Raw genomic sequence first — 14,874 nt, 5'->3', positions numbered from 1 at the left:
TTTCTATGGATGGGGCATTCTACTGCAACATTGTAATTACATCCTTGTAGTTGCCAGCAGGAGTTAGGCCCTTCTGAGACAAATATTAGATGACCACACATGTCTTTACTTTCTCCATTTTCATCTCAACTACAATTGCCAACTGCATGCAAAGAGCACACAAAAACCATATAGGGCGTATGCACCATTTTTAGCACTGAACATTTAGAAGACTAGCTTGGTGTGGTAATGAAGTTTTAAGTGTAAAATATGGTACCTCCTACTTTAATAAACTAACCAACTATTCATAAACAAAACTTTCACCCTTGAAAGTGCTAGTGATTGAATAATATTATGAATAAATCCCCACCTTATAAACCTCCCTTTACCCTAATAACAAATAGATCTAGGCAATTATTTAAAAAGTGTGCCAATAAATATATATATTATAGTCTTTCACAAATGCAGTGAAAATACCCAGTATCTGTAAGTCCAAAATTGTAAATGCAAAAAAAAAATTGTGAAGGCAATTTATATGTGCAGAAGTGTAAACTGTGTGTAAGATTTGTGTAAGTTTTGTGGTAAATAATACAACCTTATGAAAAGTCAGAGGATATTTCCTTTGTGTCTGAATTAAATGTTTAAAAGGTAACTCTTTCTGGAAAACAATATAGTAAAAAAAGAAAAAATTTTTTATATATACCGTATTTTCCGGCATATAAGGCGACTGGGTGTATAAGACGACCCCCTAATTTTCCAGTTAAAAACAAAGGTTTTGGGCTATACTCACCGTATAAGACTACCCCCCTTCCGAGGCAACACCATTTAAAAACATCAGATTTTTTTAATTGAAATGGTTATGACTTACCGGTACTTAAAATCCTTCAAAATCCTCATGTTCATCCTCTGACATCATAAGTTCATGAATGACATCTTGTGATACATTTGTAAGACAGTCATCATATGGATCAAATTCCAAATCAGATGGTTACCGCTGGATGTGCAGTAATACGGTAGCTTCGGCTACATACAGTATATATACAGCCCGCTGGATGTGCAGTAATGTACATACAGTATACCACGCTGAGCCAAGCTGGCTCAAAACAAATGTCCCTATGAGAGATTAATCTGTCAGCCCGCTGGATGTGTGGTATATACAGTATACTGAGCCAAGCTGTTTCAAAAACGTACCGGTACGTCCCTACGGCAATCAGTAGCTGAGGCTACATACAGTATACGCTGGGCCTATCACGGGGAGTGATGTATTCTACTAATGAATACAAAGCCTGCTCGGATTGGCTGAGGTTGTGACATCATCGGCCCACCTCTCTGACTCAGCCAATCCGAGACGGCTTTGTATTTATTAATAGAATACATCACTCGCCGTGATTGGCCTCAGCTACCGTACATACACGCATCCAGCGGGCTGATTACAGTAGGGACGTACCGGTACGTTTTGAAACCGCTTGGCTCAGCGCAGTATACTGTATATACCGCACATTTGTCTTGAGCCGCTTGGCTCAGCACGGTATGCTGTATGTACAGTATTACCACACATCCAGCCAGCTTGACCCAAACAAACTCAAGGTTCACATTTTATACCCCGCGTATAAGACGACCCCCAATTTTTGGGGTATATTTTTAAGTATAAAAAGTAGTCTTATACGCCAGAAAATACTGTATATGTATATATATATATATATATATATATATATATATATATACTGCTCAAAAAAAATTAAAAAATGAAAGGAACACTTTGAAAACACATCAGATCTCAATGGGGTAAAATCTCCTGCTAGATATCTATACTGATATGGACTGGGTAATGTGTTAGGAATGTAAGGCTGCCCTATCACTTGATGGAAATGAAAATAATCAACCTACAGAGGACTGAATTCAAAGACTAAAAATCAAAGTGAAAAAATTATGCAGCAGGCTAGTCCATACTGCTGAAATTTCAAAATGGTACTCAGTAGTTTGTATGAGCCCCACATGCTTGTATGCATGCCAGACAACTCCTAATGAGATGACAGATGGTGTCCTGGGGTATTTCCTCTCAGATCTGGAAAAGGGCATCACTGATATTCTGGACAGTCAGTGCAACCTGGCGGCTCGGATGGACCGAAACATGATATCCCAGAAGTGTTCTATTGGAGTTAGGTCAGCAGAGCGTGGGGGAAATTCAATGGTATCAATTCCTTCATCCTCCTGGAACTGCCTGCATACTCTTGCCACATGAGGCCGGGCATTATCGTGCACCAGGAGGAACCCAGGATCCACAGCACCAGCGTAGGCTCCGACAATGGGTCAATTTCATCCTGATACCTAATGGCAGTCAGGGGGCAATTATCTAGCCTGTAGAGTTCTGTGCGTCCCTCCATGGATATGCCTCCCCAAACCATCACTGACCCACCAGTAAAACGGTCATACTGAACGATGTTACAGGTAGCATAAAATTCCTTCCTAATCCCCCGAGAGGCAAACAGATATACCCTGGATCAACTTTACCTATAAATGTTAGTATCCAGTTATGTTCTGTGTATCTAGGAAAGAATCCAGACCTTTTTTAAAGCAATCCACTAAGCTGGCCAGAACCAACTCTTGAGGGAGTCTATTCCACATTTTCACAGCTCTCACTGTGAAGAAACCTTTCCATATTTGGAGAATAAATCTCTTTTCTTCCAGACGTAAAGAGTGCCCCCTTGTCCTCTGTGATGACCTCAGGGTGAATAAGTCTACACCAAGTTCACTATATGTAAAAAGTTTTTCATAGTGTTCCAGGTTTTAAATACATGAGATGAGGGAGAACAGGAATGAGAATTGAGTAGTAAATTAGCATCAGAAGAAAAAGCAAGGGATTCTGCTAAAAGCACGTATATGTAGCAAAAGGGCGCTCATGAGATCTATATTACCAATGTTGTTTGGTTCACCGGCTAACTGTTGTAGCTGCACAGCTGCAAACTACAGCCACAGATTTATAACGTCTAACCCATCCTCTTCAGTGGGGTATTGTAAGCAAAGTACCTTAGTTCTGTCTTAACATCCTTTCCAGATGAGCTCACAAAACAGGTTATCTATCATTCTAAACCAGCATATGGGTAGCCATATGGGGGCATTACGGTGGATGTTACATTTCTGAGGCATCATATCATCTTTAAGAGGCTTGCACATCTGACCACAGAGAAGCAGATGAAACCAATGTTTTCCCTTTTCTCTTAGTTTGTTAATTAGACGGAGTGAATTGAGTTTTTACATAGTTTTTAGGCTTCTGTTAATATTCATCCCAAGGTATCAGAATGTTGTGATGATCTGTAGAGAACACTCACAAATTAGCAGCAGTTCCCTAAGTGGGTCTAAGGGGAGCAGTATCGACTTACCCCAATTTATTTCCAGTCCCAAGAAGGAGAGGAACTCATGAATTAGAGTAATTAGAATTTGTGGCAAGCCACTAATGTCCTCTAGAAATAATAGAGCTATGTCAGCATAAAAGACAAGTTTTTCTTCAGTGTTGCTCTTAATTAATCCTTTTATATCTTTAGATTCTCATATCAGTATTGCTAGAAGCTCCAGAGCCAGTGCAAAATAAAAGAAGCAACAGATGTCAGCTGTCAGGAAAGGCATGCCAGTAAACGAGATGGCTCCTCTGGATGGCTTTCTGTGCACCTTCACAGGCTAATACTTGTTCCTTCTTGTGCATACAGGAATTGGCACATGCTCATATGCGCATACACAATGGTACCCGTGCCCATACACCACGTGCACTTGTGACAGATGTTGGCAGCAAACTGGCTATTTAAACTGTGCCAGTGCTCAGGATAAGTGTTGCTTTGTCTTCAGCCTCCTGTGTATCCTGTGACCCTGTGATCCTGTATCCTGATTCCAGTTGCTGACCAGGCTTGTCCTGGCTACCTATTGACCTCTGCCTGCATTGACCTCAGGTTGTCCTCTGACCTCTGTTCCTGTCTGCTCCATTGGATTCTGCTGCACTGGTCTGGACCCAGCTTGTACCCTGACCCAGGGGCGGACTGACAACTCATGGAGCACCCGGGCAATAGGGGACCATGGGGCCCCTGTGTCCTTGCCCAAACTCAAAAAAGCCTATGAAAAAGGTACCAGGGGCATCTCATGGGGCCCCCTACTGACCCTGGGCCCTCGGGCAGTGCCCGAGTTTCCAAATGGTCAGTCCGCCCCTGTCCTGACCACTCTGTTGCCTGCACCCCTGTACCTGGTCCGTCCTGCCTGTGTATTACTGGGCTTGCCTGATTATGCTACTTTGCCTGCTGCCACTGGTACCTACCTACCTACCTACCACTCTGCTGTTCCTCCTGATCTACAGTCTGCTACCAGTCACTGTCTCATCTGCCCATTTTCATTAGTATTAGTCTACTGTAGTCTGCTGCCCTGCTGCCTGTCAGTCTGCCTGCCTTACAGAAGACCCCTGATAACATCACCTGCCCAGCCTGGACACCTGCTCTACTGCTAGGAAGACTTGCAGGGACTCGTGCCACTCTGCACTCCTGCGCCTTCAGTTTACACCACCAAGAGCTCCAAGTCAAAGGAGTAAGAAAGGCCTTCCTCACCATATCAGGCTCTGCTACCAAGTACGTGATAGCAGCCTTGTCTGGTGCACCTATTACGATGTACTATGAAAAGAAAAATGCTACGCCCAGTTATATTCCCCTGAGAGGTAGACTGTCGGTGCTCTGGCTCTGCGTGTCCTCCCAACACAGTCACAACTTGTAAGTAAAAACTTGAAGAGCTGGCTACTGGTTTTCCTGAATAATCATCTTTATTAAAGCGAGTAATTAGTACAATAAAATGGCTTACGCGTTTTGGAAAAAAGCCTTAGTCATAGCCATGTTATTGTACTAATTACTCGTTTTAATAAAGATGAATATTTGGGAAGACGAGTAGCCATCTCTTCAAATTATGATGTAGTAGGTCACATTGTTGCCTACACACAAATGGTAAAGTCTATACTATCTTAACCTATATTATAAAATGTGGGACTAGCCCAAAACAAGCAACTAGCTCCCACAAATATGGCCAGTCAACACTGTTGAAGACCTTGGTAGAGTCTAATGACAGCACTACCCTATTACGCACATTGTTGAGTATTTTACATATTAAGAAATGCTGTCCTAACATTAATTGCTGCTGACCTAACTAGCATAAATCTGAATTGATCTGTATACTGTAGATCAATTTTGTAATTGCTTTAGCAAGTCAATTAGCAGTTTAGTGTCAGTATTCAATATGGAAATAGATCTATGGGAATCTGGTTTTGTTATATCTTTGCCTGTTTCTGTAATAAATATAATGGTTGTTCCCAAATTGATTCTGTTAGCTTCCCTGAGTTATAGACTGCATGAAGGTTTCTAGAAAATCTGGGGGTAGACCATCAGTACCCTGAGCTTTGTCAGTAAGCAGTGAAGTCATAGTTTCAGTAAGTTCTTCCAGTGTTATCGGGCATTTAAGGTGTCGCTCTCATGTGCACCAAGTTGAGGGAATGGAACCAAGTGCAAGAATGTGAGAAGATCTTGATGTGAATGTGTTGTGATAAATGTCTGGGCTACCTATCCCTTTCTTTATATCTTTTCAAAATAGTAGCTCAAATAGTGAATTTAAAGGTGGCCCTCTGTCCAATGCAAATTCAGGTATAGTTTAAGAACCAATAAAAAGTGAACTATGCTGTATAATCAAACTTGACTCAAAGGGTAATTCTTCCAACACTAGCTGAAGTGGGGGGGGGGGGGGGCAATAAAAGCATAGCAATAGAATTGTAAAGCACATAAAGTGTAAAGTCTAGGTTCACTTTTAGCAAAAAGATAATAAATGCACATATTTCTTGCAAGTAAAAGTATGCCTTTATTTTTTTCTTCTGTAGGAGCATGCAAAGTATTTCAAATGAAAAAGGGAGAGAAAAAAGTTCCTGGTCAACTTGCCTGCCAGCTTACCAACAACCGAATTAACCTGTCTAACAGTATGCGTTAAAAACAGGGGTTTAGTTAGCACACATTTACAAATACATATGTAAGCCACAGAGCACGTCACGGCACCCCTCTATTCTGTGGTTCTAACTCTACAAATTTTGAGAGCCCCCATAGTAGAGGCACATGTATTTAATGGATAGATCAAGGGCAGATGGACCTGAGGGAGCCCATCCCTCTTAAAGGCATAGGAGTGCACTGGACTCCCAGCATATAGCACAATGGCAGCCAGGGTGTCCTAGTGCACCCACGTACCTACAATTCAACAATGCAAAAAAGTTGCCACAAAGTATTGCACATGTGATCAGCAGATTGTGGGTGCAATGTCAGGTTCCTGCACATTCTTTCTCTAGTATTCTGCCCGTAACTCTGTACAGACTTTCAGTTTGAAAGCTGGAGGGAGTGTGAATGCACTGCAAGCTTGCTTGAAGTCCATTACAAACAGGGGCGGACTGACCATTTGGAATCTTGGGCACTGCCAAAGGGCCCGGGGTCAGTAGGGGGCCCCATGAGATGCCCCTGGTACCTTTTTCATAGGCTTTTTTGAGTTTGGGCAAGGACACAGGGGCCCCATGATCCCCTATTGCCCGGGGGGCCCCATGAGTTGTCAGTCCGCCTCTGATTACAAATACAAAACTGTCTGCCACAGTGGCGGATAGGACTTGTGGTATATTCATTCACATATCACTGTGAATGAATGATGTGGCTGTATGGGAGAGAAGAACCCTGGGCCACTGTTACAGATGGTAGTGGTGAGCGGGGGGTGTCCTGAACATAGTGAACTTAGCTTTTAATGGTAAGCCATAAAACAGAGTGATTATAGATCCTCCTGCGCTTCTATGGATAGTTCCCCCTCCTAATAAGTAAGCTGCTGACACTCCAACCAATAACCTAATCAGTGTAAAAATCTGTATACATTAGTGTAGCGCTCTAAGAAATGTCATAAAAACCATAAAAAATAAAAAAAAAAAAAAAATAAAAAATATTAAATCAAATGTGACCAGTGCTGTAATCTCCACAGTGCTCTTATGCCACTAATAGCACTAGAAACGGACAAACCCAACAATATCAGAATATGCAGTATACAGTATATATTAAATGTGACAAGTGCTGAAATCTTCTCAGTGCTCTAGTAATACTGAGTAAAAAATAAAAAGATAAAAAATAAGATAAAAGTGATAGTGTCACTCCAAACGATAAATAAATCAAATAGGTAACAGGTGACAGTGCCACTTCAACTTCATTCAATGTCCAATTTTCCTTATTCGCATTCTTCTATTTAAAGTGTTCTTGATAACCATGCATAGTGTGTATAGGTAGTGCCACACGTGAACCAACACACTCTTATCCACTTTGGCTGAAATGCCTGCTCACCTCCTTCCTGCGACCCCAAGGGGCCCACAAGCCTTTAGGATCACCCTGGATCCTCAGGATTCCTGGTAATGGCACCTTCCTGATATTCCTCCTATCAGGTCTCCTCCACTCCTTCACTGCTATGCCTCCCAGATTCCTCACCACCGGTTGTCTGTAAGCTCTCTCTCACAAAGACAGTGAGTAGAAAAACAGATCCTCCATTGTGTAGTATTTTCCAATCAAATAGGGTTTATTAATAAATAGTAGTAACAGGTGACTTACATTCTGTTTGCACAGTCCCAATGTATTCCTCTCAGGGTAAAAACTGCAACCTCTTAGTAATGACTTCCTGATAACCAGGAAAATGGCGTCCCACACCGGAAGTGCGACACTCCGGATACCGGAAGTAGCGTCTATGTTTTGCCTACGCGTTACGTCACGTACCTCGTGACTTCTTCTGGCTACACTAATGTATACAGACATAAAACAGAGTGATTTTTATGTTTTTCCTGCCAGAATGTTGCAGAAGAAGCAGTTTCAAAGAAATGTGTTTCCCTGCCTGCTATCACACAGAGTTTAGCTGGGAATAGCATAGAGTAGGAGACATGAAGGCCCTGAAGACAATGCATAACATTCTGAGAATTGACCCTTAGTTTTTGTATATCAGTAGAGAAATCAGGACACAAAAAAAATGGAAAGCCTTTAATTTATAGATTACCTATTTCTCTCAAATTTTTAAAGGCTAATTCCCTATCAATATAATCTAGCAGTTTGTGGGGAGATGCAGTGTGGTGTGGGCAGTAACTACACGAAGTCCAGTTGCAGTAAAACTTGGAACTTGTATTAAACAGAATGCCATTGTTACAAACACCCAGGATGGCGAGCATCGCTACGAACATAACTCATGGTTCAATGTAGTTGGATGTAGAGGAGGAGAGGTGATGACAGCATCTGTTTCAGAGGGTGAAGCGTGGCTTGGTCAGTCCGGTCACAAGAGGGAAGCTCCTTTCCAGGATAGCGAGTCCCTAATCTTTCCCTCCTCATCAGGAACCTTTCCCTACTGCTAGTTATTTTGCTTAACAAGTGGGGTCTCTCTTCCTACACTAGCCACATGCCAGAAGTACACCGAAACCCAGGGGCAGGGCCTTAAATAAGCCCTGCATCCAAGATGGCCACCGAGGGTCATATGGGCACAGCGTAGCCAACCGGAAAGCTGCTCCATTGACCTAGGAAACCATAGAGAAATGTTGTTTCTCTTCCTCTCCAGGCTGAGGTGGCACTCAATTTGAGCACCACCTGTAGTGGAGAAAACAGACTGCACCTGCCTACAGCCTTGACCAGGAATGCTCTTGGAGGGTTACCTTGGCATAGATGACAGGAAGGAACCCTGTGTGTACTTTGAAAAGAAAATAAGCGGTATATAAAATCTGAATACAAATGGTAAAGGCTTGTGCGCCGCTATGCCACAATTGGAATACTGGAGGAAGGAGATTGCTGCACTTACTAATCTAATGTACTCAAACTCAGAGAACTCCGGATGGATGGTGCACCTCACACAGATTGTAAATTGTTCTTTGGCATCTAGCAGCTGTCTCAAATTCCTTCTGATATTCTGTTTAATAACATCACAATTGCACTGAATATCCTGGAGTTAGTTCCCTTAAAGGGCTAGAGCTAAGGAAATAGCCACTAAGGATCGGCAGTGGATAAGCAGAATCTGTTTAGTATCCCTAAGTGTGTATGACCTATTTGATAGGTCAGGGAAGAAGGAGCTTAAAGATCCAATGGAGGCAAAATATGTGGAAGGAACACGTCACGGATCAGAAATCTGGAGGCACGTAATCCTTAAAAAGCGTGTTTGGCCTATTATAATTTATAGGTCAACAGTCAAGGTGAGCAGGGAGTGGGGCCACAATTCAAGCACTGCGTTGAGTATTGCTGGATGATAACACAACACATGTTGGATTGGACGTTTATTATCACACTATTTTTTTTTTCTGGACTGTCTCTGCATGTTTTTAAAGTCTATTGTTTCATTTATGAGGAGGTAGAGCATCGCATTTTTGTTTAATTACAGATAATCTTTGCCAACTGTTTTCTGTATCCATGTCTCCATAAAATAAACAGTGTTATTGTCTTCCACTCATTCAGGTAAGCAAATAAAGCAAACATTGCTGGGTTGTGACAATTTTCTAAGTCATCTATTCTGTTGACATGAGTTGACAGCATTTGAATGGTGTCAGATAAGTCATTTCTTTAAGGTGTCAGCATGTCCTCAGTTTCTACCACTTACCCCTCAAAGACAGAGATCCTCTCCCATATCTTTGACAATCATGAAGTAGGGAAGATATTTCTTCTTGAATGCCCTATAGCTGCATTTTAAAAAGAGATAGTGATGATTACCCCTTATTGGCTACCATTAATAATGGGTTAAAGTGAGCTTTCCTCTGTGTGTCCATTGGGTAATTACAGTTCAGCAAGTACTGCGGAATCTAGCACCTGAGCAGCACCAAGTACAGTACATCCTCTCACTCAGATGCAAGTGGTAAAGGGTTATCTGGGCCTGCCGCTTGTCCTCCTCTGGATCTATTTGGGCCATCTTTGGCAGATGCCTGGCAAATTTGATCACTGCTTATCTATCCCTGTTTTGGCAGGGAGAAAGTCAGTGCTACCTTGGGACTGATGATTGGATACTGCCAGCTACTCCCTGTTTCTCCTGGTAAAGTTCAGTGTGTTTTCAGAAGGATTGCAGCTCAGCTCAGTTCGCTTTGTACTTTGGATCCCGAGTCCCAGGATAAACACACAGGAGTATTCGATGGGGGCTCTGAAATTCTGCTGCTGCTCACATAAGAGTTTAGCTCATGCCCCACATAAAAGTCCTCTTTGATGGAAATGAAAGTGCTCCATGTATGTTTATTCACTTACTTCCAATCCAGCCGAGGCTCTGACCGATAATATTTATATAAAGCTTAAAAAAAGAAAAATGTGTAATTTATGATCTCGATGTCAGAGAAGATTAATGTCACCAAAATTGGAACTGCTGGTGGCGCCAGGGCAATATATATATTTTAATGTTTTTTTTTATTAAGAGTTCATCTTTTTACAAAAGAAGAAAGCAAATATTGAAGTGTCAAATGCTGTTAAATCTTCAATCTTCTATAATATTCACGATATGTACTGTGGCTTAGCATGAAAAAGGGTCTTTACCCTTTACAGGAATGTACTTCTTTGTACTAGAAGCTGCTGTTATCTGCTCTGTGCATGACTGAACAAAAGTATTAGTTACAATGAGGCTGCAGTAATTCTATTGACTGTTACCCTCCATTTGGCAATTTGTACCTAGCTGAACCATTACCGTAATTCCTTTAAACCAGACTTTCTAAACAAAAGGCCAGTTTACTGTCCCATAGACTTTCAGGGGGCCAGAATGTGGCCAGCGGGAGTAGAAAATGCCCCAACGGCAAGTCAACAATGCCTCAGTCTTGATGGTCAATGCTAGGGTTTCCCCATCTTTGCTGTTAGTGGACGTAATGGTGCCTCATTGTTGGTGTCAGTGGGGAAAATAGTGCCACGCATCAGTGGGAGAAATAGTGCTTCATTTCAGTGGGAGAGATAGTGCTCCAAGGGCTGGATAAAGGCAAGCAAAGGGCCATAGTTTGGAGACCACTGCTTTAAATAAACCGTTTACACATGTGCTAAAACAAATTGAGCATTTGTGTTAAGCATGCATTAGCAGAGGTTAAACATATTTAAAAACAACCAGTGTGTCCAAAAATATAGACAACTTAAAGTTTGCCACCTCTCCCATTTTTTTTACTCCCACTTATCAGGTGGTGTGTTTTGCACATTTCAGATACTCACCAACCCAGAGGATTCAGCATTGTTCAGCTGAGATCCTCTTGTCTTCTGCCTCCACTCGGTCCTGTGCCACCATGTTGTTTGTGACATCATCGAGAGGACCTTCAGCTCTTCCAGGTTCAGATGGTGTGCCTCCTCCTCCGTTATAAATGAAGGGCTTTGCCTCTAGGTATATGTGATGTGCATATCCCAAGAGGCACAGTGAGCACTGTGCACGCCATTCACCTAGGCGAGTGACATGCATGGGGGTGGCGGGGTTGCATATTTTTCATTAAAAAAAGGAAAAAAAAGCAGCTCTATTTAAAGCGGAGTTCCAGTCTTTTTTTGAACTTCAAATATTTCAAATGCCCCTCCAATGTACAATGGGAAATTAAAATAATTTTTTTGTTTGTTTATTTCTAAATACCTTTAATTTAATTCTTCGGGCGGCACTTCCTGTCCTGGCCGCCTAGGCGATGACATCATTAGGCGATTCCCATTGACTCCTGGGATATCGGCGTCATCTATCCCAGGAGTCTTTGGGAAACCTAATAACAACCCCATGTCCAATCGTTGGCAAACTCATGCAGGCTCCACCTCCGCAACATCTTCAAAATACTTTCGTTCCTAACCCCAGACACTACTAAACAACTCGTTCACTCCCTTATTATCTCACGTCTGGACTACTGCAACTCCCTTCTCACCGGCCTACCTCATCGCAGACTATCCCCGCTTCAGTCTATCCTGAACTCAGCGGCCAGACTCATCCACCTTGTGGAGATGAATTTCTGGGATTTGCTGGCTACTGGGATACACTCACTGGTGGACACCAGGACTATACCCTTCAGACCTGGCAAACACATTGCCACCAGAAGGTAATTCAGTTCCCAAAAACTGTCTTACCTATTTTGATTTCACTGCCTCATACATGACTCTGGAAAACATATGTAGCCAATAAAGTCCTAATAGTCTGAATTCCTATACTGCCAACTTGTTCTACATCAGTGACTCCCTAGGTAGGGAGGCCAAAGTAAAGATTGCAAGCCACAGATCTTGCTCCTTTTCTTTATTTTCAAGCCAACACTAAAAATAAAGATTAACATAATATTTTTTTGTCCAGTAAATAGAAAATAGTAATATGAATAATATGTTCGACCAACAGGTGGAGCTTTAAGCTACATTTCAGACTTTTCATTTTTTTTCCATTATTTTCACAGCTCAGTGCAATATGGATGGAAGGGTTTCTTATGGCACCACATTCTAAAAGTGAACAATATAGAAACCAGTAAAGGTGGATTTTTCAGATGCCAAGGCACTATTACAACATCATTTTTTAATAATCACAATTGTATTACAAAAGTATTAATTAAAAATACATAAAGCCACATATAATACAAAAGAAGTCACATAGCTTCCCATTATTTATTAGCCATGGGAACCAAACCCCAATATTTAAATGATCCCATCAACATATCTTGAAACAGGTGGTTCAATGCTCTACCACAGACAATGCGCCTCAACACGTTTCGCTGGTTACCCCACTTCCTCAGGAGGTGTAGGGAAGCACTTATGACAAACTACAATCAATGAAGAAATACAAACAAATTACGAATCCAAAAAGCAAAACTTCTACATTAGAAAAATTTCAAGACAATTTAATAGCTCACAGCCCCTCAATGTCTCCCCCCCCCCAGGCAGGTGCGGAGGTAGATATAACAATGACAAGGGGACTACAAAACAGAATAATTCCAAACTATTTGTATATCCCCATGCCTTAGAATACCAGGTTTAAAGTATAGCTCAGATATTAGAAACCTTAGTGGGAGCTATATGGAGGAAGGAGAGAGAGTGTATTCTCTGTCAGATGCAGAGATTCCCCATTTAAAAGAAGACAATTTCTGGTTTTCTCTCTTTTTCGAAAAGATATAGTGCTCTGGTATTCTCTATCACGTATCTGATAAACTAAAACATTTAAAAAGAATATTACCTTAAAATATTCTTAAAATTAAATTTACTCCAAACTATTATAGCTTATATTTATGTAAAAGGCTGTTATGACCATAATTAAAAATCACAAAGTGTTGTCTTAGTTTGTGTATGTATTCTGGAAGGGAAACTATGTTATGTTCATTCTTAGCACCCTAGTCAAGCATAAAAACAGAAAGCAATCATTTCAAGCATACAAGCTAATAATCCGCCTGGAACGTTTCTGTTGGGGCATTTCACAATAAAATCTAATATACGATTTTGAAAGGAAACGGGCTTATCTGTAACTTGCAAACACAAAGCAAATTTATTATGAGTCAGGCACAATGGGAATTATTTACTGTTCAGCTATAATTCCATTTACTATAATATATTGTTTTTACCGGAAAGAAATGCTGTTAAAGTCATGACACCGGACGGAAAAAACGTATTGTTGTTTTAATTAAATTTATTTAAAAAAATCAAAACCTAAAGCATGAATCCATCATTTTCAGTGTCCATTTATACAGTGATGAATTGTTATTAGAAAATACAAGTACAGGTAACGGCATCAATACGTTTTCTGAGCAGGGTGGCAGTTCTTGGTCACCATGTTATTTTGCTCTATTTTTATACTGTGGTTTGCATAGATCACTGAAGGAATTTGATAATTTTTCTCAATTTGTATTTATTTTTTTTTAAATTGGACTTCAGGGATAAGAGAAACCCGGGAGGACACTATCCCACCAAAACAGTTGGAAATGGAATAAAATATTTAAAGAGACAATCTACTCTCCTTATGGGCTAAACAAAGTTTTTTCTTTGTCGTATATATCTTTTATTGTTTTCTCTCTATTTATAAGGCTGACCACTCAGAGGGTTTCTAACATTCGGCAAAATAAAGGCAAAGCAATCCAGTGTCAAACTGTGACTAGATATAACTTCTCAAGAGAAGCAATACATTGCCAAATATCAAAGAACAGAGTTTGTTAACTTAGAAGTTGTCTTCATCTGTAAAAAAAATATAGGAATGTGTGAACTATACAAATCTTTATGAAAAATATCACACTGTGTCAGAAACTTAAAGACTTGCTCTCATTACAATATTTTTTCATTATTAGAAAACATTTTCCTACTTTGCATGCCAACTTTGTATAGTGCTGTTATATTCAGAATTCAGAAGGTAGAATAATGTCAAACATCTAGGGTTTTAGATTTCTTTGAGAAGCTCTGTAAAGGGTCAGTCCACCAATAAGCAGTATTTCAGTTTTTGGTAGATGCTGAAGAGTAGTAATGAGCCTAACACACTTGGGTTTAGCTCAAGCAGGGTTCAGTGAACATAAGTAAAGTTTGGGTGTGAAATCCAAACTCTTTTGAAGTCAATGGGAGCCAAATGTTTAAAATCAGTCCAGGCCATTTTATAGGCTAATAGGCAAGGAACTGTCAAACAAATGGCATGGGGGGGGAGTGGACACTGCTCTCAGGAACTACCATATTTTTCGCCGTATAAGACGCACTTTTTCTTCCCCAAAACTGGGGGGGAAATGTCAGTGCGTCTTATGGAGCGAATATGGAGCGGCCGGTCCGGTATTTCCACCGCGGCCGTGTCAGAATACCGGGCCGGCCGCTCAGCTCTGCAGCGGGACCTTACCTGTTCCTCTATCCAGTGGCGTGCTGTCTTCCCGGCTTCTGTAGTGTGGGCACTGGGCATGACAGCCAAGTGCGCATGCGCAAGAAGCAGTGCTTT

Source organism: Staurois parvus, unplaced genomic scaffold (assembly GCF_062004578.1).
Source record: "Staurois parvus isolate SC_StPar_1 unplaced genomic scaffold, SC_StPar_1.0 ptg000716l, whole genome shotgun sequence".
Taxonomy (NCBI): Eukaryota; Metazoa; Chordata; class Amphibia; order Anura; family Ranidae; genus Staurois; species Staurois parvus.
The sequence above is the reverse complement of the archived record's forward strand: the minus strand, read 5'-3'. Positions refer to the sequence as shown.